At 46.2% G+C, this 20,122-nt stretch overlaps 1 long non-coding RNA gene across 1 annotated transcript; it reads right to left on the minus strand.

The window, feature by feature from the left end:
* Window positions 1-5,710: 5,710 nt before the first annotated feature.
* LOC129087637 (uncharacterized) lies at window positions 5,711-19,227 on the minus strand. Its single transcript, XR_008530920.1, has 4 exons — window positions 19,107-19,227; window positions 18,515-18,655; window positions 11,370-11,624; window positions 5,711-6,477 (listed from the first exon to the last, which is right to left on the minus strand). It is a non-coding gene; the product is annotated as an uncharacterized LOC129087637 (long non-coding RNA).
* Window positions 19,228-20,122: the final 895 nt, after the last annotated feature.

Here is a 20,122-nt window from a genome sequence, read left to right on the forward strand (position 1 = left end):
GCCCTCAACCCAAATAGCCCTGCGCCCCGCCTTAGGACGAGTCCACCGACCATGGGCAGGGGCAGAAAGTGTTGGAGGGAGGCGGGGCTCTGGGCGTCAGCGCCGACCTTGCGAGCTCAGCACCCCTCCGCATTTGGATTCGCCCCTCACGTCTCCAGGGTAGCACTCAGAACGCCGGAAAAACCACAGGGCGCTGATTGGCTGAGAAGTTTCGGTTCCTATTGGCTGGGGCCCGGAAGTAGGAGCCCGTAATGGACCGTTAGTCCTTCCTTACAGGGTTTGGGGACTGGCGTTTTGGGCCCTTAGCGAGGACCTATCTGGGCAGTAGTTACCTAGTTGGGGGCCCTGGAGCCTTGGACTCGCGTGATTTCTTCACAGCCTCACTCCCCTCCCCCATTTCTTTCCATCCTTTTTTCTTTCTGACGCCCTCTGGAGCTCAGGTGGACATGACAACATAGTCTGGGTAACAGAGTTCCTAACCCTTCCGAAAAAAGAAGGCTAGGGATTACTTCCTCCTCGTTTCTGAGAAAACAGACTAGAGCCTCTGGTCTCGAGCTGATTACTCTGACTTTGAAAGCTCCACGCCCTCAAATTCCAACCACCGGGCACGTTAGCACCAGCTCTCCTCTCCCTTCCCTTTGAGTTAGCGCGGTGTTTCTCAAACTTGAGAATCAGAATCACCTAGAGTGCTTGTGAAAACATTTCTGGACCCCACCCACAGAACTTCTGACTCAGCAGGTGTGGATGAGGACCAGATTTTTGCATTTCTATCAAGTTACCAGGTGATGTGGGTGTTGATCAGAGACCAACTTTGGGAAACAGCTTTAGGAAACTGTACGTAGAGATACTAACCGTGCCTCTGATCTCAGGGAAAGCTGGCAAATGCCCTATTCTTTGACTGCCAACTCGTCATGCCTTCTCAGGAATCTTACATTATTGTCAGTTTTGTATACCGGCATACCTCGTTTTATGGTGTTCCATTTTATTGCATTTCACCAGGTGTTGCATTTTTCATAAGGCAAGACCCTCCACCAGCAAAAAGATTAGGACTTGCTTTATTGTGATACTCGCTTTATTGCGGAGGCCTAGAACCGAACCTACAATATCTCCAAGGTATGCTTGTATTTAACAGCTTTGATATGGAAAAAAGTTTTCTCATAGATCATTCGCTAGTTAATGAAGATGAAAAATGAGACAGTATCAGAAGAGGCAAGCGAGCAAGTACAAGGATCCTGCTCAGTGCCCACCACTGGTACAGAAGTTAAACCTGGATATTAATTCCGTAACAACAACAACAACAAAAAAGTTCAGTGCTATTTGGGCTCTTGAACAGGATGGAGAGTTGAAACGCCATGTTTTGTGAATGCTTCAATTCCTGAGCACTTTTGGAGTGGCCTTTGCCTTCCCAAATTTACATTTTCATTCTGATTATAGTTGATAAGAATGAATCCAACCTGAAGGATTCCAAACGCTGAGTTATGCTGACAACCTTTTCTCAGAAATACCTTATGCCTCATCTTCACCACTTCTAACTTTATTTTTGTTGTTGACACTGTTACAGATGTTCCCATTCTCCCCCCTTTGCCCACCTCCACTTCATCCTCAATTTTTATTATCACAAAGAATATCTTCATTCAGTCACATAAGAAAGTTCCTTTTCTGGGCAAAGCACTCTGTTAGATGTTGAGGAAGAGAAAAAAATATATTAATTATGGCCCTGGCTGGGTGGCTCATTGGTTGGAACATCATCCTATACACCAAAAAGCTGTGAGTCGATCCCCAGTCAGGGCACATACCTAAATTGCAGGTTCAATCCCCAGTCCGGGCACGTATGAAAGGCAACCGATTGATGTTTCTCTCTCACATTGATATGTGTGTCTCTCTCTTTGTCTCTCCCCTGCTCCTCTCTCTCTAAAATCAATAAACATATCCTCGGATGAGGACTTAAAAAGTAGTAGTTTTTATCTTTATTCAAAGCAGCATACAAAATAATAATAATGCTGATACATGGAAAGTTAGCAAAAAAAATAGAGAAGGGGAAAGCAAATTAAAAAATTCACTTAGGTTTTGTAAAGAAGTTAGAACAAAATACACTTGAAGGCTCTGAAGGACTGTAGGTACTCAGGGTAGGCCCTAAAATGCGTTTTATATCTTCTTGCTGCTATTAGAGAGAAAGTATAACCCTTAAATCTTCACTGGCTACAAAGTAAAAACAAACTGTTAAGTTAGGAAAAGTCTATTCCTGAAAGAAATGCATCCCCTGGGTCTTCAATGTGCAGTGTAAAGAACTGTGTAGATGTAAACACTAATTCGTTTTCATGTTCCCTCCATATAGGCAGATGGCATGATGCCACGCCTGACTCAGTAACCTTGCTACACTTAAGTGACAGCTCTTAAAGGCAGAGCAGCTATAAATCCAGGTTTATTCACCCTGGCAAATGCCTGGAGTGTAGCTCTTCCAGAAAGCCCGTTAAACACAAAGGCCCATGCTGAAGAAGTTCACAGACTCTTGTGACCTCTAGGGAACCTAAGAAAGATGCTCCACTTCCTTAAGAAGAGAGACAAAAGAGGACGCTGGGGAGGATGCTGGGCTTTGAAAGGATATAAATGTCCTTGTGAAATAAGCTGGGCTCATGATTCAAAATGAGGAAACACGTGAATTTATCACACGGCCTCCCAAAACCTCACTGAAATGACTGGATCGAGATTAAAACTGTAACCGCACTAAAACCAAGGCAGGGAACCCTCATGAGATAGACAATCTGAGACATTTGGGGAACACAGGAAGCACGGAGCTTCAGATAAGCAGAGGTTCCACAGTAGAATTAACCCCAACCCAGCCGTTAACAGGAATCCTGGAGCATTTAATCCTTATCTTGCTAATGAAGGAAAGGAATTCTGCCTCCACTACTAGCGGACTGCCACGTCCAGGGCTGGGTCTCCCTGCAGTGGCTTCTGCTTTCAAGATCACACTTGGAGGTACTTTCTAAACCGCAAGGACAAGGGACCTGGAGCAGCGGAGAATGGAGAGTGCCTTCTGAACCAGGAGGCTTTTCAGCAAAGAACGATGGCAGCGGCTAGTCTTCTAATCTTCTGTGAAAACATTGGAAGGTTCTTTGTTGAGAAAAGAGATTTCCCCGAAACAAAACACTGACATCCGGCAAAAGAGTAAAGTCTCCCAATAAAATCTCTGTGCCTTACTGCCACAAAATGAAGTTCACTGATCAGTAAACCCTGAAATGTGCAATGAACAGTAAATGAGCCTTTTAGTGCCTTACTCTTGCATATGAACATATGGCCAGAAATATTAATATATGTGAGGACAGAAGCTAATATTACTGAGATGAAAATAAGCAAACCAATAAAAGTAACTCAGAGAAGACAAAAACAGTGCAGAAAGCAAACCGAAACTTCCAAATTATAATTAATATCTTTAAAGATATGAAAAGGTATAGCATTCATAGTTTGTGTTTTGTTTTCTCTTTAATCCAAAACAGTTGGATTTTTTGTTGGTTTTCAATTAGAAACAGGATGCATTTTGTTGTTTTTGGCCTGTATATTTAATTTTAGGAATTTACTGAAACTTTTGTGGCCTTATAAGTGGTTAATATTTTTAAATGTTCCACAAGAGTTGAAAGGTGATATATTTTTATTTGTTGGAGTCAAATTTTCATACACATATTTTTAAGCTTATTAACTGACATGTCCAAATCTTCCAAATCCTCATGTTGCTTTGTCCTGTTGGCTCTGCCAGTTCCTGAGAAAGGTGTTAGGAAGTTACTCACTACAGTTGTGACTTTGCCAATGATTTGTTGTTGGGTTTAGTTCAAGGACAGTGAGCTTGTAAAAAATAACAAAATAATCCCAGTGGAAGTAGACGGAAAGCATTACTAGATGAAAACAGAAATAAATGAAACAAAAATGGGGAAAGCCACTTACCAGGGCTATCGATTCAGAAGGCAGGAGATGGTTCCAAGGTTGAAGTTCCCAACAGAACTAGACACGGAGGCTGGCCACGGTGTCACGGGTCCCCAGCGCCCACTACGATAAGAAGTGCTCCATTCTCAGGTTACTAGCCCTGGGAATGGCTTCTCCCAGAGACAGAAGCTGGAGTCTGGGCACCTTGGGACTGAGGGACCCATCAGTTTGGAAGGCCTTGGCGGGGTGGGGGGGGGGTCATCCATCAGACACCAGCCTGTTAGTGTGAACGTGCTGGGGGAGCCAGGCCCCACTTCCCTGTTGGGTGGGAGATCTTCAACCTTATAATACTAATTTATAGCCCTTAAAATCTGTGGCCTCCTGGGATGTCTTCTTCCTTTACTAACAGGATTAATCACTCTAGCAATTTACTCACTCTCATGCCAATGAACATTTGGTAACTCAAACATCCATCAGCAGGAGAGTCATTAAACTAGAAGTAAATTTGCCCTTTGTGTATTGATATGAAAATATCTCCATGATTAATTATTAAAGGCAAAAACCAAAATGCATAACATTTACTATTGGATACTACCATTCGTGGAGAGGGAAAAAAAGGGGCAAAAGTGTATGTAGGTATTTGTTGATACATGCAAAGAATGGCTCCAATATCTCCCGGAGGAAGCACAAGAAGCCAGGAACTGCTGACTCTGTGGAGGGGAGGGGGGGGTGAAGGGTGGGGACAGAACTGGGGGTAGGAGATGCAATTTGTACAGTTTGCATTTAGAACCACAGAACTACTACCTATTTGACCTGTGCATCATAGGACCTAAACAAATATATTTCAAAATTTTATATTCTATATATGTATGTTTACGATATATAGGTATGTGAATATTTATATTTACATGTGATTAATTATATATATATTTATGTGTGTATATATAGATATTATTTAAATGGACAAAATGAAGTGTGGCACATCTATGTTCTTCACGCCCCTGAAGCATCCTTCCCACAATTAACCACACACCACCCTCCTCCCTAGGACTCTGCCTATAGCAATAACTTTGCTTTGTTGTTCCACCTATTTATGCATCCTTTGGTTGATTCTTCTACATGCCTTGTCTGGGGATCAAACCCACAACCTTGGCACATAGGACAATGCTCTAAGCAACTGAACTACCAGCCAGGGCTTTTCTTCCTTGTTTTGAGGGGAAAATGGTATAAGTCCATCATGTTATCTGAGGGAGCACCAGAATCCTCTATCCATTAGCCACCTCCCTCTGCAGGGACCTAGTCTAGTCTTTCAACACCAGCAAGGTTGTGAGGAGTCTTCCTGAAGAAATGTCCCACTCCTGAGTCTTACCTTTGCCAATGCAAAGAATCTGCAGATTATTCAAACCTAGATTTCTTTCTTACAAATCTCAGGCCAAATGATTAGGCCAGCCTCCCTAAAGGTCTTAACAGAGGAAGGGAGAGACATGCTCTCCTTTTCCAAAAGCCAGCTTCCTCTGTCCTGATGCATAATTCACACTGAAAAGAACATCCTTACACAGTACATCCATCTTAGCAAGCACCTCTGATTTTTTTTTTGTCTGGGGATAAGTTCATATGTGATACAGTGGTATCAAAGGTTTACTATTAGCTTGGTGATTTTTTAAAAAAAATATTTTTAAGTGTAGAAAGACATCACCCATATAGAGATTAGATAGTCACCTATTTTTCTACTTTTATTGTTTCAGTTTTTACATTGGCTTGTTTGGTCCACCAGGAATTTCTTTCGGTAAACACTGGGCAATTAGGTTATAACTTGATTACTTCTGAGAATGTTGAACCAGCTACCCCAGCACTAAAATTCTTCCTCAACTCGGGAATGTGTGACGCCTCCTTCATTATAGATGAAATTCTTTCATAGGCACATGAAGGTCTGTCTCCAGCTTATTAATTTTCTGTGGAGCTATTTTTGAACAAGTTGGAGATGGTTCTTAATAATTGGGGGTTTAAATTTTTATAATATGAAAGAAAAATTGTCTGCAGAGAAGGAAGGGGCATAGGTGGCAATGAAAACTAAAAGAGAGGAGAAATGGTTGAGACAAGGCGCTGCAGTGTGCGTGACTGGGAGTCAGTCAGCGTCGACGCCACGGAGCCCTGAGCTGCGTTAACAGTCTGGCTGTGGCTGGAGAACATCAAACTAAGAGAGAAAACTCCAGCATCATGACTCTGGAGTCAGCATCAGTCTCGGAGCAGGAGCAGAGGAATCAAATTACCCATCTGTCCATTCACAAACATACAGTGAGGGCCTACTGTGTGTCAGTAACTACATGAGCTGCTGAGTCTAAGGCGGTGGAGAAAAAGATAGGGCTCTGCCTCCTAGAATCTACTGGAAGGAGGGAAATAGCGCCCCTGGAGGAGGACGGGTAGTTGGTGGGGGTCATGCATCTTGCTTTCTTTTGTTATTAAGGTAGGCTTTGGGCATGATTGTAAACTGCTGGCAGCTCAGAACATGAATCTGCTTCTTGTATTCGGGTTATTGCTCCTTGTGGTAGGTTGAGTTGCCTAGAAATAGAAGGAAATAGAGGAAAACCTGAGTAAGAAATCAAGAGCATGTACTATATTCGCCATATGAGACTTGACCCTAGTCTTAACCCTGACCTAACAACAGCAGTGGATGTAGCCTCAGCTCTAGCCCTATGGCTGTCCTTGTTCTAAGGTTAACAATATCCGGAAGCCTAGCCCAAGCCATGAGCCTACATCTAACTCTGTTGAGACCCCAGGACACTCCTCTAGTGAAAGAGCAAATACTGCCTGCACCTGGGACCTGCTACTGTCAGGGACTGAAAGAAGCATGAGTGACAATTTAAATTGCCAGTTGCTCTCCCCAGATGGTCTCCTTACTGAAGTAACTCAACCCTCCTAGGATCTGATGTGTAACTAATGATTTGGCAAATGCGTTTTTGTCTGTCCAGGTGTATAGCGAACACAAAAAGCAGTTTCTTTTCACCTGTTAGAGTGAGTAGTACACCTTTAAATTCTTCTTCATGTCTCTGTGCCACAGGTTAGCCCATAGTGACATTGACCGTGTCATCATCCTGTAGAACATCACACAGGGCCACAATGTTGAGGCCATCACGCTATTGGAATCAGGAAAGGTGGAAGTAGCAGACCCTCTAGTTTCTCTGGTAATATACATTATTGACCCTCTGAGGGCAGGAGATAGAACCTAAGAAAATTCAGAGGCCTCTTATCTGGTTAAATTTTCTGACGGCCCTGAGGTCCATTCTTCAAAGCAAAGAGGTTTCCATACCTTGTATCCCTACCACCAAGAAAGATGCGTAATGTCTGCTGGACCTCTGTGGATTTCTGAAGCAAAATATACCATATTCAAACATGTGACTCCGAGTTTACTAAATAATGTGAAAAGGATGCCACGTTTGAGTGGGTCCCTGCACAAGAGAGGTTCTCCGGCCCATCCAGGCTAATGAGCAAATGGCTCTGTGATGGGATCCCCATACTCCCGTGGATGCAATGGCACCAAATCTGCATGGATCGCGTGGCCAGCCGTGACAGCGCTATCACAGGAGTGCTGCTCATGAATCTGAAATGGAACGTCTTCTCTTCATCAAGTGAACCCCCTTTGCGGAACAGTTCTTGCCTTGTCGGAGGGTGCTGGTAGATAGCACTGGACATCAGGTACCCTTGTGATATGAGCTCTTATCATGAATTGAGTTATATGACCCACAAAGCCATAAAGATGGGTGTGCTCAATGTTACTACATCATTAATTGCAGGTCCTGAACGTACTCCTAAGTTTGCCTGAGCAAACTGGTTGTACTCCCAGCGTGCCTACTCTTGATCCATGTAAACCTCATCCTATCTCACAGCTTTTTCCTCTTGGGGAGTTAGTTCCCTTTGACCAGTTGACTGAGGAAGAAAAATTCAAGCCTGCCTTGCAATTTTCTCTGCAGGGTTGCTTGGAACCGAGCAGAAGTGGGCTGCTTTGGCACAAGAGGCGTCAAAGGCAGAGAGGGGGCTGTTGAAGACTGAAGGTAAGAAAATCCTCCCAGTGGGGGGAACTTTTAAATAGCAGATCCCACTCCTCTGGATAGAGAGAAGGCCTAAAGGAAAGAGTAAAAGATCCGCAGGCAGTGACTAATGGCCACAAGAAGTGCAAGCTCCTAAGTCACCATCCCTCTCGTGCATCTTGTCCTGAGACGCTCACTGCAGCATCTCTGGCACGCCTTGCCCTGTGCCCCTGCCCGGGCCTTCCGCATCCCCTCTGGACTGACGGCCTGTCTTCAGCCAAATCCCTCGGCTGTTCCCTGAAGACACTGTTTCTCCTACAACCCTCTCAAAGCATGGCCACCCTTTTCTCACCTCAAGTGATTTTTCCACTGCCCACCACTCCCTTCCTGTTTTCACTTTCCCAGTCACGGCAGTTACTCTCCTGTGAACACTCTAAATCGCCCCGCCCTGCTCTTTCTTCATTAAACTTATCTGGAGGAAAAACAAAACAAAACCCAAAACCTTAGTTAAGCGCACCTTTTTTCTTCTCATCAATATAGGAGCAGTTGTGGCTGGAGAAAAACATACAATCATGCCGATCTAGCCCTACTATAAATTCATAATCCACAGATCTCAAACGGGCTCTCGGGCCTCGGGGAAACCCCGCATTTCCTTAGATAATTCTCTTTTTCCCATTGAGCCCTTTCCCAGCTTCTCCCTCCTCTCGCCTCTGATAGTCTCCTCACTTTCAGCAGAACCGCTAAATTAACCCATTCACAGCTCTCTGAGCCCACGGACTCTGTCTCCCCTCTCACACGACGATGGGGGCGCTGCTTGTGTGGAAGGGCAGCGCCCTCCCACTCGTTCCCTGGATCCACGCTCGCACCTGCGGGAGGCCTTTGCTCCTCCAAGCCTCCCTGTCTCCTTCCCCCATCGTCCATGCGCTTCTCTAGCATCAACCTGCTATATTCTAAACGTTTCCTCTTGCGAGAGGCAATTCCATAAACATAAATGAGAAAATTTGATGACATTGGTTTTTTTTTTAGCAAAATTCAAATCAATAATATCACCCCAAAGAGAGAGAAGAAATAATAATAAAAACAATAACTAAAAAAGAAATGGACAATTTTGCAAAAGATCTCAAGTTCCCCAAAAAGCCAAGTCAAGGCTGGGTTTGTTAACGCAACTTCAAATAATAATGTGTACGTTTGAGGGGACTTGTCATTGAAAGAGTTCTGATCTTTTAGAGCTTTACAATGGACAATTAATGAGTGAAGTTAAATGTCTGGGATCAGGATTTGCTTCAAAATACTTCAAGGGATGAGGGAATTGAGTGGGAATATAGATAGAAGGGCTCAGAACTGATAACTGTTGAAGAAGCTGTTGATAAATGCATGAAGCTCCTTATATGATTCTATTTTTAAGTTCGAAATATAACTGTTAAAAAAGACTGCTGGATGTATTGGTGAGAGCCATGAATCTTAGAGTATCAAAGGATGAGACAAGGTTCCTAGACCTACACTATCTGGATCATGTCTTTGAAAAGAGGAAGAACTGAGAAGAACTTAGAAAAGAATGGAACATTTAGAGAATCTTTTCAGAAATTGTTTTCTCTGGATTGTCCCAGGATTTTGCCTAAAAACTCATGCTACAGTGGGCACTATATAAATAAAACTTTACCGTTCTGGTAAAGCTCTATCTGTTTGATTATGCAGGACCTCCAAGACCCTAGATGACAAAAGGAAGTGAAAGTAGTGTCCTACTGGCCATACAACTGCATTTCCATAGTTACTTTGTTCTGTTTCTCAATACTCAGTTCTGCACAATTGCTGCATTTGTCTATTTCTAGGACAAAAATAATCCCTAATTACCATCACTTTATGTTATATTTTGCTTCCTGGGCAGGATTAATACCCCCTGATTATTTTTTTAATATTGTCTTGGATAAACTTATGTATTTATTATTCTATATGAATTTTAGGATACATTGTCATTTGCTTAAAATAAAATTTCTTTGACACTGTATTGGAATTACCTTCACCAATGAATTTAAAGATGACAGCATATCATATCGAGTCTTTCTAGCCAGTGAGCTTGGCTGATGTGTCATTATTCCCCTCAGGTCTTGGTCAGCCCTAATGGGACAGGAGAGCCTTACATGAGCTGTGCATGGGCAGCCAGCTGGGGGACCTCCAAGTGGCACTGGCTAGAGAAATCTGCAGACACAAGAGGCCTGCAATGAGCCATGGAGAGCCCCGGCGCAGAAGTGACCAGAACAACGGCATGGCTTTTTAGAAAATGCATGCATTGTTCGTTGCCCTCGGATTCACTGGGAAAAGGGCAGAACTCCCTGCCTCCAGGCCGGCTATAGACTTGGGCTGTGAGCGGATGGAGAAGTCTGCAAGTCTCAGGGACGTGGCAGACACTGACTGCTGTTCTACTGATAGCGTCGCCTCTGCTTCCTTTCTGCTGTTTCTTCTCTTCATTTATTGTGTGCACCCTTTGGTTATGTTTTTGCCCTCCCCATTATTTTAAGCTTTTTAAAGATCATGTACTTTCAAGTGTATCTTCAATAAGCACCAGAAAGACGTTTTTTTTCCTCCCAGGCTGAGTCTTCTTCTTCTAAAGGAGGATTTAACTTGTTAATGGTTCCCATATCCCTCTATTACGTGTTGGCCTTATTCTGGCCATATTTTACTTTTTGACTTTATTATGCTTTATTGTACTTTTTGACTTTATTATGCTTTATTGTTGTTCCCCTCTGTTGATGTGGTATCTTTCGTTTGCAGATCATGCTGCTGCTACATCTCCTATTTAATTGGTCCATGTGGGGTGGGTTTGGGAGAAATTCCCCCCACAGTATTCCCTTAGCTAACTAGGCTTCAGCTTTGCCACCTTCTTATACCCCACATGGAGGCTGAGGTTGTTGGCTTCTTTATTCCTAAGGTCTGGTCACAGACACAAGAGTATATTTATATTGGATCAACTGCTTTATATTGCTAAATGGGATAAATTTAGTAACCCTGAGAGGAAATGTTCAATTTGCTGATGTTAAGCAGTGTAAGACTGTTACTTTTGTTTTCTTCTCCCAGTCCTCGCAGCACAGAAATGTTGGACCCTCCTCACTTCACCTCATATCCTGGTGGGACGCAATCCCAGAGTGTCTAAAGAAGTTTCCTTAGAATATTTGCTCTTGGCTTTGCTTGAACAGTTTCCAACAGAGTCTATGCTAAGCACAAGCTGACCAATATGCATTGTAGCCATGGCAGGACCGGTGTCTCAACTTGGGTTCCCCCAAAAGAAGCACCAGAGATATGCAAGCAATTTGTTTGATGATCCCCAGACACATTGGCAGGACAGCAGAGAAGCGAAACAAGGAAAGAAAGACAGCCAATGAAGCGTGTTTTATCTGAAAAAAAAAAAAAAAAAAACTGGAACTTACTCACAAGGAGGAAGTCCAGGGGCTAGCATAAAACATACATTGCCCTAAGGAATACGGAACAGGAACTTCTGGCATATGGTCTTCATTCCCCTGAAACGTCCAGGCCTCTGTGCTGAGCAGAGCAGCTTCCAGTGATGAGAGGTGGCAGGTGGCAAAAGGTGCACGTGCTGGCAGCTGGCACTGGCCACACTAAACCAAAAGGCCACAGAGATATGGTGGGGCCCCAGCAGTGTCCCTTACAATAGATTTCACTCTATTCCTTAAAAAAAAAAAAAAGATTTTGTTTATTTTTAGAGTTAGGGGAAGGGAGGGAGAAAGAGGAGAGAAACATCAATGTGTGGTTGCTTCTCATGCACCCCTTACTGGGGACCTGGCCCGCAACCCAGGCATGTGACCTGACTGGGAATCGAACCAGTGACCGTTTGGTTCACAGGCTGGCACTCAGCCCACTGAACCATACCAGCCAGGGGATCTTACTCAATTCTTATTAACAAGATTTATTTCAGAAGTCGTCGAATGGTATGATGCTATGACGATGCCTGTACCTTGCCTGACCATGTGTGCTGGCATCTTTTCTCGGTAACAGACCCTCATCCCTAGTCCTTACAGTCACATGTTCCAGCAGGGCCAAACATATAACCTCATGCTTCCTAGTGAGAAATAAAGTGAAGTAAAAGCATAAGGTTATTATTTGAACCAATAAAGCCATTTTTCTTATATTTTCAAAGTACAAAATAAACTGAATAAAAAATGTTTTGTGTGTGTACCCATTTTTCAAATCCGCTGTAGAAGATGATACTAGCTGAGCACCAAAATCTATGCTTCTCTTCTTCCTGATGGCTCATCTAGGCTATGTTTCCCAGACTTCGTTGCAGTTACGTGTGGCCATGTGACTAACATCTTTAGCCAATGAAATCTGAGCCAAGTGATGTTGGCACTCCTGGAGGGCCTGGCTCATGAAACCTCTCAGACATGCCCTTCCATGCTCTTTACCCCGGTCCCTGAGACGGTCATTGCTCATGGGTGACCTGAGGTGGCAGAGAGCTACAATGACCCCACGTCCTTTAATGAGGGTATAGAACAGAGCTCTGCCAGTCTGGGGTCACCCCAGGCTGTAGCTTGAGCAAGAAATAACCCATTGTGTTGACCCATTACATTTTAGGTTTACTTATTACACTTCAGTCCAATCTAACAGGCGAACCTGACACCCACCCTTGGACCTCCATGGACCCTGGATAAAGAATACTTGCTCAGGGAAATAAACAAAATATATATACACAACACTAAGAAACAGGCAGCTAGGAGAACATCGGCAACACATAAAATGTATCAATGTACAAGAAACTCAGAAGGTATATGAATTCGAAAAGATCTATATAGGAGCAACTAAGGGATTAAAATAACGAAGGTATTTTTCTATCAAGATAAATTGAGGATAAGACTCTAGTTTAGAGAGAGGATTAGATGAACTCAAAGTCCATTAGAGTCATCTACTGTATCCTGGAATCTAGAATTTGGAGATAACAAGTAGTTTGTGTAGCAAAATAATCCACTATGAACAAATATGCCCTAATCATGATATAATGAAGGACACTCATTATCCCAGGAATACTACTGTGTATCTTGAAAACAAATAGGATCTAGAAGGGTTTTGATAGATAGTTGCTTCATAATGGGTTGTGGAAGTGAAGACAAGGATGTTCAGAACATATACTCAAGATTTTTTTCAACTTTGATACAAAATACTGCTACATTCACCACCCCTAATTCAGGAATAAAATGTTAATCCGTGATGCCCACTCTGGGTCAGAGGATCTTTGGTTAGATTCCGAAAGACTGATCATTGAACAAATATTTATTGAGCAATTACTATGTTCTAGACACTGTGCTGAGAATACATCTGGGAATAAGACTGCCTCATGAACCACGAGAGGAGACAGAAAACAAACAGAAATAAATACATTTTATAATAAATTAAATGCCCTAAATAAGAGGAAAAAATAGAGCAGGGCAGGGGGAAGTGGGCTGTCAGGCAGAAAGAGTGGCAATTTTAGAGGAGATGGTCCATGGAGGGCTCATTGGGAAGTTAGGGGAAGGGCATTTAGGCAAAGGGAACAGTGCAAAGGTGCGGAGGTGAGAGTGCTCCTGGCTTGTTCAAGGAACAGCAAGAAAGGCATTGTGCCTATGGAGTGAAGCGCTGAGTTAGAGAAGAGGAAAATGAGGTCAGGGGGCAGACCATGTAGGTCCTATGGCCCACGGAGAGGACTTCTGTCTATATTCAGGGGGAACGGGGACCCATTGGAGCCGGGGTGTCCAACCCACGGCCCGGGGGCCGCATGTGGCCCAGGACGGCTATGACTGTGGCCGAACACAAAATCCTAAATTTACTTCAAACATTACTTAGTTTTATCACTCGGTTTCATTACTTAGATACGTACATTTTTTGTATTAGCGATCACAAACTTGGGACCTGCTCGACGATTTTAAAAGATTATAGAAAGGGCTGCTGCATAATTAGGGTTCTTACGGAAAGACTTTTTTTCTTATCTATGGTGGCAGATATCACAAATATTAAGCACGGGCCATTTTTTTGCTCATCGGTTTTCGTTAGTGTTTGTGTATTTAACGTGTGGCCCAGAGACGCCAAAAGGTTGGACAGCCCTGCACTAGACGGTTTGAAGAGAGAAGGGCCAGGGTGTGACTTGCATTTTTCAGGCACCTTGACTCCTGCGCTGATGATGGACTACGGGGAAGGTGGGGGAACAGGGGGCAGGCACGGATTGAGGGGGCTCTTGCAGGAGGCCAGGGGAGCCAATGGTGGTTTGGAGTACGACAGAAGCAGTGAACGCGGTGAGCTGCAGATTCTGGATGAGACTTTGAAGGTAGAACCAACATGACTTCCCGATGGGTGGGAAAAAAAGAGAAAAGTTAAAAATGATTACAAGGCTTATGGCCTGAGCATCTCAGATCTAGGAGACTGGAAGAGTAAGAAGGTCGGGAAAGCCCAGTAGTTCAGGTTGGGGTATAAGGTTGAGATGCCTATTAGACGTGCACGCGGCAGTGCCAAGTAGGAAGATTGTTTACATGGGTCTGGAGTTCGGGAGGGAAAGCCAAGGCTGGAAGCATGAATTTGGAGGTTATCCGTGCAGAGGTGGAGTCTGCAGCCTCAAGATTAATGCCAGATACAATAAAGAAGTTACTGGTATTAATCCATTTTCTTCTTCCAACGAATCCATGAGCGGTGGGTCAGCATTATAAACATAGGTCATGTGTGTCTTAATCCAAGAGTTCCTTTCCCACCTCATTTCTCACCTCTTCAATATGCCCATCTCCTAAGACTGAGATTGATTCTCTTTTACTTTGCAGGGGGGAAAAGGCAAAGTATTTAATCAGTGACATGGGCCTTGAAGCCTGGATTGAATGTTGATCTTATCAATAGTGTGTGACTCTAAATAAGTTCATTAGATTCTCTGACACTCCATTTCCTCATCTATAATGTGCCCATAATAATCGATATCCCGCAGAGCTGCTGTGAGGAGTCAATGAGCTGATGTTATGAAAGCACTTAGTACAGTGCTGGGTGCATACACATGTGTGTGCTCAGTACATGTTAGATTAAAACTCTGGCATAAGACATTTGATGACAATGTGGCTGGGGATACAACATGATTGGCCCTTGGCTCTCCTTCTGGAATGGTGGCCAGTTCAAGTTCTTTTCTTGGAAGATGTGCATGTGGGAGGGCGTTACTGGTGAGTGCCCCGCAGGTATTCAAGGTGCTCGTGGTTCAGTTTAAGCTGATGCTTTATTTGTCATCATTGGTCTATTTCCTACACACTTATTAAACAGAAAATTTTTTCTTCCACCACCCCCACACAGTAACAGCCTGAGGAATGCTGGTTTTAATTATCCATCGATTGTTCAGCCCTACATTCTACCAGTTGATTTTGCGGGGAGGCGCTCCTGTTACCGTGGGGTTTTAGCGTATTACTGAAATCTCACTGGTGGCCATGGTGGATGGAGGTGGAAGCTGTGGCCGCTCAGCCTCCCTGGCTGGCCTTGAACTTGGCTGGTCTTCCTCACACCCTCCAGTTACTGCCTTCTCCTGATTATTCAGATGAGTCCGTCTTCCACACAGCATCAGGAGGGGACTTTTAAAAATGGGCATTTGACCACATCACTCCCTTACCGACAGCTCTTTTCTCCAGCCACTGAGAGTCTTTCCTGTTGGACGCTGTCCTCTGTCCTTTAGGTATTTGGTTCCTGTTCCTCCTCTGGACCTCAACTTAAGTGTCACCTTCTTCGACAGGTCCTCCCTGACCAAGCAATCTTTCAGAAATCCTCCTGTTATTCTATGTCTAGTGCCTGCATCCTCCTCGTCATACCATTTGCTGCAAGTAAATTGAGTGTGTGCGTATCCTATCACCTGACTCCTTGCCTGGACTGAAGGTCCCTTCAGGGCTAGGACTGTATCTGTTTTGTTCCCTATGCTATCACCCTGGTCCATCCAATACCTGCCCCAACAGGCATATACACACAAATTGTTGAAACATGACTTATGCACCTACTTTTAAATAATTGCTTCTATTGTTGACCTGAACTCGTATTTCATTCTGTCTGTATCTATTGACTGGGCGCCTGCTATGAGTCAGGCACTGTTCCTGGTGCTCAGAATGCTGCAAAGAATAAAGCAGAGGAAGTCCCTGCCCACAGGCTGTCTTTTTTTGCTGGTGAGTCAGGCATGGTTTTCTGTGTGCATGTCCCTGCCACACTCTCGCAGGTTACTTTTGTGCTCGGCAGACACCTGACCAATGGGAGCTCGGAGCGGGTGGATCCGCGCTTTCTCCTTCCACCTTGCGTTCTTCACAGTTTCTCCAGGGCCCCAAGGGGTGAGCGCCTAGATCACACACCCTTGGATGGGCTTTCTCCTGCTTCCTGTTTCATTCTTTCTGGCTCTGATTCCTTCTCCGCCCCTTTTCCACAGAATCACTTCCCCTAAGAAACAACCTACCCTCGTGTCCCTCTCCAAAGCTGCTTTTGAGGAGAACCCAACCCCACAAAGCTAGCATTTTAATCCTTTTATCAGGTTATTTTCTACCTTTGCATCTTGGGTCCCCCACTCTATTTTGGGTTCCTAAAGGGTAGGGATCAGATTGTCTTCCTCCGCCCCGCTCCCACTTACTAATTCAAGGCCTGGCAGAGGTTAATAAACATTTGTTGATTTTGATTTAATTAGACAAAAAAAGAAAGAACACAGTGGCTGTCTGTGGCCCAAGGGAGGACAGAGCCACTTCTGGTACAGAGCCCTCTGCCTGACATTGGGTAAGGCCGAGACCTGTCAGAGCAATTCCTGTTTTCTCTTCTGTGCGCCCATCCTGATTCCCTCACGTCCCTTCACCCTTGACTTCCAGCAGCAGCAGGTCACCAGCCGCTGACGTAGCTCCGGGCCCGTAGCTGGTGGCTCACTCAGGAGCTCTGCCTGCCACCTGCTCCCTCCAAGCTGGGAGCAGGACAGGGAGACCAGGGCCTGCTTCTCAGCGGGGGGCGGGGGGATCCACACGTGTCTGTCATCTGGTGCTAAAAACCAGATATGACAGGACCTTGTTCCCACAAGGCCACAGTCAGGGGCTCAGAACAAATGAATGAAGGGCTTCAAAATTCAGTACCAATCCTGACTGATTCCCACGGAAACGGAGCGTGACAGGGCCCCGGTAAAGGTGCAAAGCGCACGGGACGTATTTGGCAGACGAGAGTTGTCGTTACAGGTCTACCACTAATCGGGTGCTGCCTGGTCATGTGCCACTTTTCCGCCCGCACTTTCCTGAAAATGAGAAGGTTGGACTGGATGATCTCAAAGACGCCCCAGCTCTAGGACTCCTAAATTACAGCCCTGGAAGGAAGCTGATCTGTCAGTTCAAATAATCTGGGTGTGTTGTTGTTGTTGGGGTTTTTTTCCACTTAAAAAAACCCCATGTCTACTCTAAACCCACTAGGGGACAGCTCGAGCACATTTGTTCTTGCACACTCCTGGGCGGCCACTGTCCTTTCATACAAGTCTGTGTTGTGTTTTGTAATTGACATTTTAACTGAGATAATCATAGAGTCACATTCCGTTGTAAGAAATAATACTCCTTGCGCTGCTGCCCTCAATGGTAACTTCTTAAAAATCTTAAAATGCCCTCACTCCTGGGATATCGACGTTGACACAATCCACCTATCATTTCATTTCCCTTGTTTTACCTATATGTATTTGTGTGTTTGTAAGTTCTACATAGGTTTTATCACTTGTTCTAAAACTACACAAATCCCTTGTGTTGCCCTTTTATAACCATACCTTGCCTTCCTTCCACTCCACCTGGTTCTCCACTTGACGGTTTTTCAAAACTCTTCTTATTTGGAAGTAATTCCAAACTTACAAAAACGTTCCAGTTCACCTTGTACTCAGATTCACTGCCTGTTCATGTTTGGCCCATTTACTTTCTCATTTTTTTCTATCGACATATTTTTTTTCTTTTTCTGAATTACTTGAAGGTAGGTTGCCTAAGCATGCCCCTTTATTCCTTCCCATTTTTTCAGTGTCTATTTCCAAGAACCGGGATATTCTGCGTGACCATAGTACAAATTATCAACATCAGCACATTTAACATTGATTCAGTACTTTAAGCTGATGGGTTTCCAACGTGTCCATCTGGAATGTTCTTTTATAGCATTACCACCCCTCCAGTACAGGAACCAGTCCAGGACCAGGTATCACCTTTAGTTGCCATCCTTTAATCTGGAACATTTCCGAAGCCTTCTTTTCTCTTGTATGACCTTGTCATGGCATGTTCGAAAAATACAGCCCCTGCCCCTTTTTAATAGATGTTCCTCATTTTGAGTATGTCTGAGGTTTCGTCATCACTAGATTCAGGTTATGCAGTCCAGCTGGGAATACCACACAGGTGATGTGTTCTGAGGATGTCCTTCTGCTCTTATTGGTGATGTTAATTTTGACCGGCTGGTCAAGGTGTGGTCTGCCTTTTGTAAAATAAATATTTCCCTCTTGATATTAATAAGCCTAAACCATCTCTGGGGAAACACATTAGCTCAGGCAAATATCTTCTTCCCAATACACCCCACCCCTGGTGTTAACATCCAAGGCGGATTCTCACCTGAACCGGTCTTCACGATACACTGGGTCTCTTCAAGTCCTCTTCAGTACTGGAAACCCGGTTTTCTGCTGTTCAGTTGCCTTGCGTTTTTGGTTCTGGTCTCTGAGTCTTCGCCATGTCCTTCCAATGTCCTTCTGTGGCCTTTGGGCAGAGACCAGGCCAAAGCGGTAAACTCAGTAAGCTCAACTGGAAATGAGCTAATGTGGGTTGTTCCCACTTAAACCGTCGGCCCGTGATTTGCATAATAGTGCGAGTGGCCTGTGAGCACGTACTTCCTGCATCGTTTCCTCATTCCCCTCACCCTGTCCCCTCCCTCACACGTTGGTGGCATTTTGTTCAGACAGCCCGTCCACAGCCCCCTCCACCTCCCGGCTGTGTCTGCCCCCTATTTAAGACTGAAGGGTGCTTTCCTAGGGGATGGACGGGCTTGCCGGAACCGAACGCCTGGTTCGCGTTCGCGGCAAACACTCCACGCGCGAGTCCCATCCTCCCCTGGGACCCAAGACCGGCACAGAGAGAAGTGCTGGAAATAAATAGTCGCTCGGGGGAGGGGAGTGGTAGCCTTCCCCAATTTGGGTATTTCGTCGGATACCTCGTGCCCAGCAGCGCAGATAGACGCGCAGGGGCCGACCACGGCTGCTGCGGCAGGAGCGGTACCAATGGCGCGGCTCCGGGAGTCTGGGATGCGCCCCGCCCGGCGTGCATCCTGGAGGGCAGCCCGCAGGTGGCGGCGTGGGGAGGCCGGCGGGGCGGGGGAAGGGGAGGGCTTGGCGCGCGTCGGGCGGTGACGGCAGCGCGGAGGGGAGGTGCGAGCTGCCCGGCCTCCGGGAGCCATGGCGAGAGGCCGCGCCGCCGCGCCCGCATCAGTGTCCGTTCCCGCAGCAGCGTCCCCGCCCGCCGCCCCGGGGCCCGCCCGGCCGCCGCCCGCGCGCGCCCTGAGCCAGTGAATTCCGCGCGCCGCAAGCCAGGCGCCCCCCTGCGAGGGGCCGCCCGCGGTAGGGAGCGCGGTGGAGCCTGAGCTCCCGGACCGCCCCGACGACCCCCGCTCCCCGGAACCCCGGACCCCGAGCCCGCGAGCGCCAAGTCGGTGGGCGGGCAGCAGGAGGAGGAGGCGCCGAAACCGAAGCCCGCCGCGTGCGCCCGGGTGCCCCCCGGCCGGCTGCTGCAGCAGAGGGAACCGGAGCCGCCGGGCGGCCGGGGTCGGGCCGAGGACAACGAAGAGCCGGGCGCCTGGCAGTTCGGCGCCTGAGGCCCCCGGGACCGCGCCTGCTCCGGAGCCGCGCCCGGCGCATCTATCGTGGGTAAGCGGGGGGTCCGCTTACCGGTGCCCCAGGCACATCGGGCCCGGAGGCTGGTTGGGGAAGGACGCGAGTCTTCTGGGAGTGTGGGCGCGTGATGTGGTGGCGGCGGGAGAAGCTGGGCGCGGGGACCCTGCGGGGGCAGTTCCCCTCCGGCACCGGCGGCACCTGCGGGAGGCCCTCGGGGGCCCGGAAAGGTGCCTATAGGGAGGGCATCGTATTGGTCACGCCGTATGGCCTGGATTCCGGACTCTGGCACTCCGAGGTGACAATGAGGCGACCTTCAAAGAACCCCGAGCTGAGCCAGCCC

This window comes from Pteronotus mesoamericanus, unplaced genomic scaffold (assembly GCF_021234165.1).
Source record: "Pteronotus mesoamericanus isolate MK-2021 breed Mesoamerican mustached bat unplaced genomic scaffold, CSHL_Meso_final scaffold_533, whole genome shotgun sequence".
NCBI classification, from domain to species: Eukaryota; Metazoa; Chordata; class Mammalia; order Chiroptera; family Mormoopidae; genus Pteronotus; species Pteronotus mesoamericanus.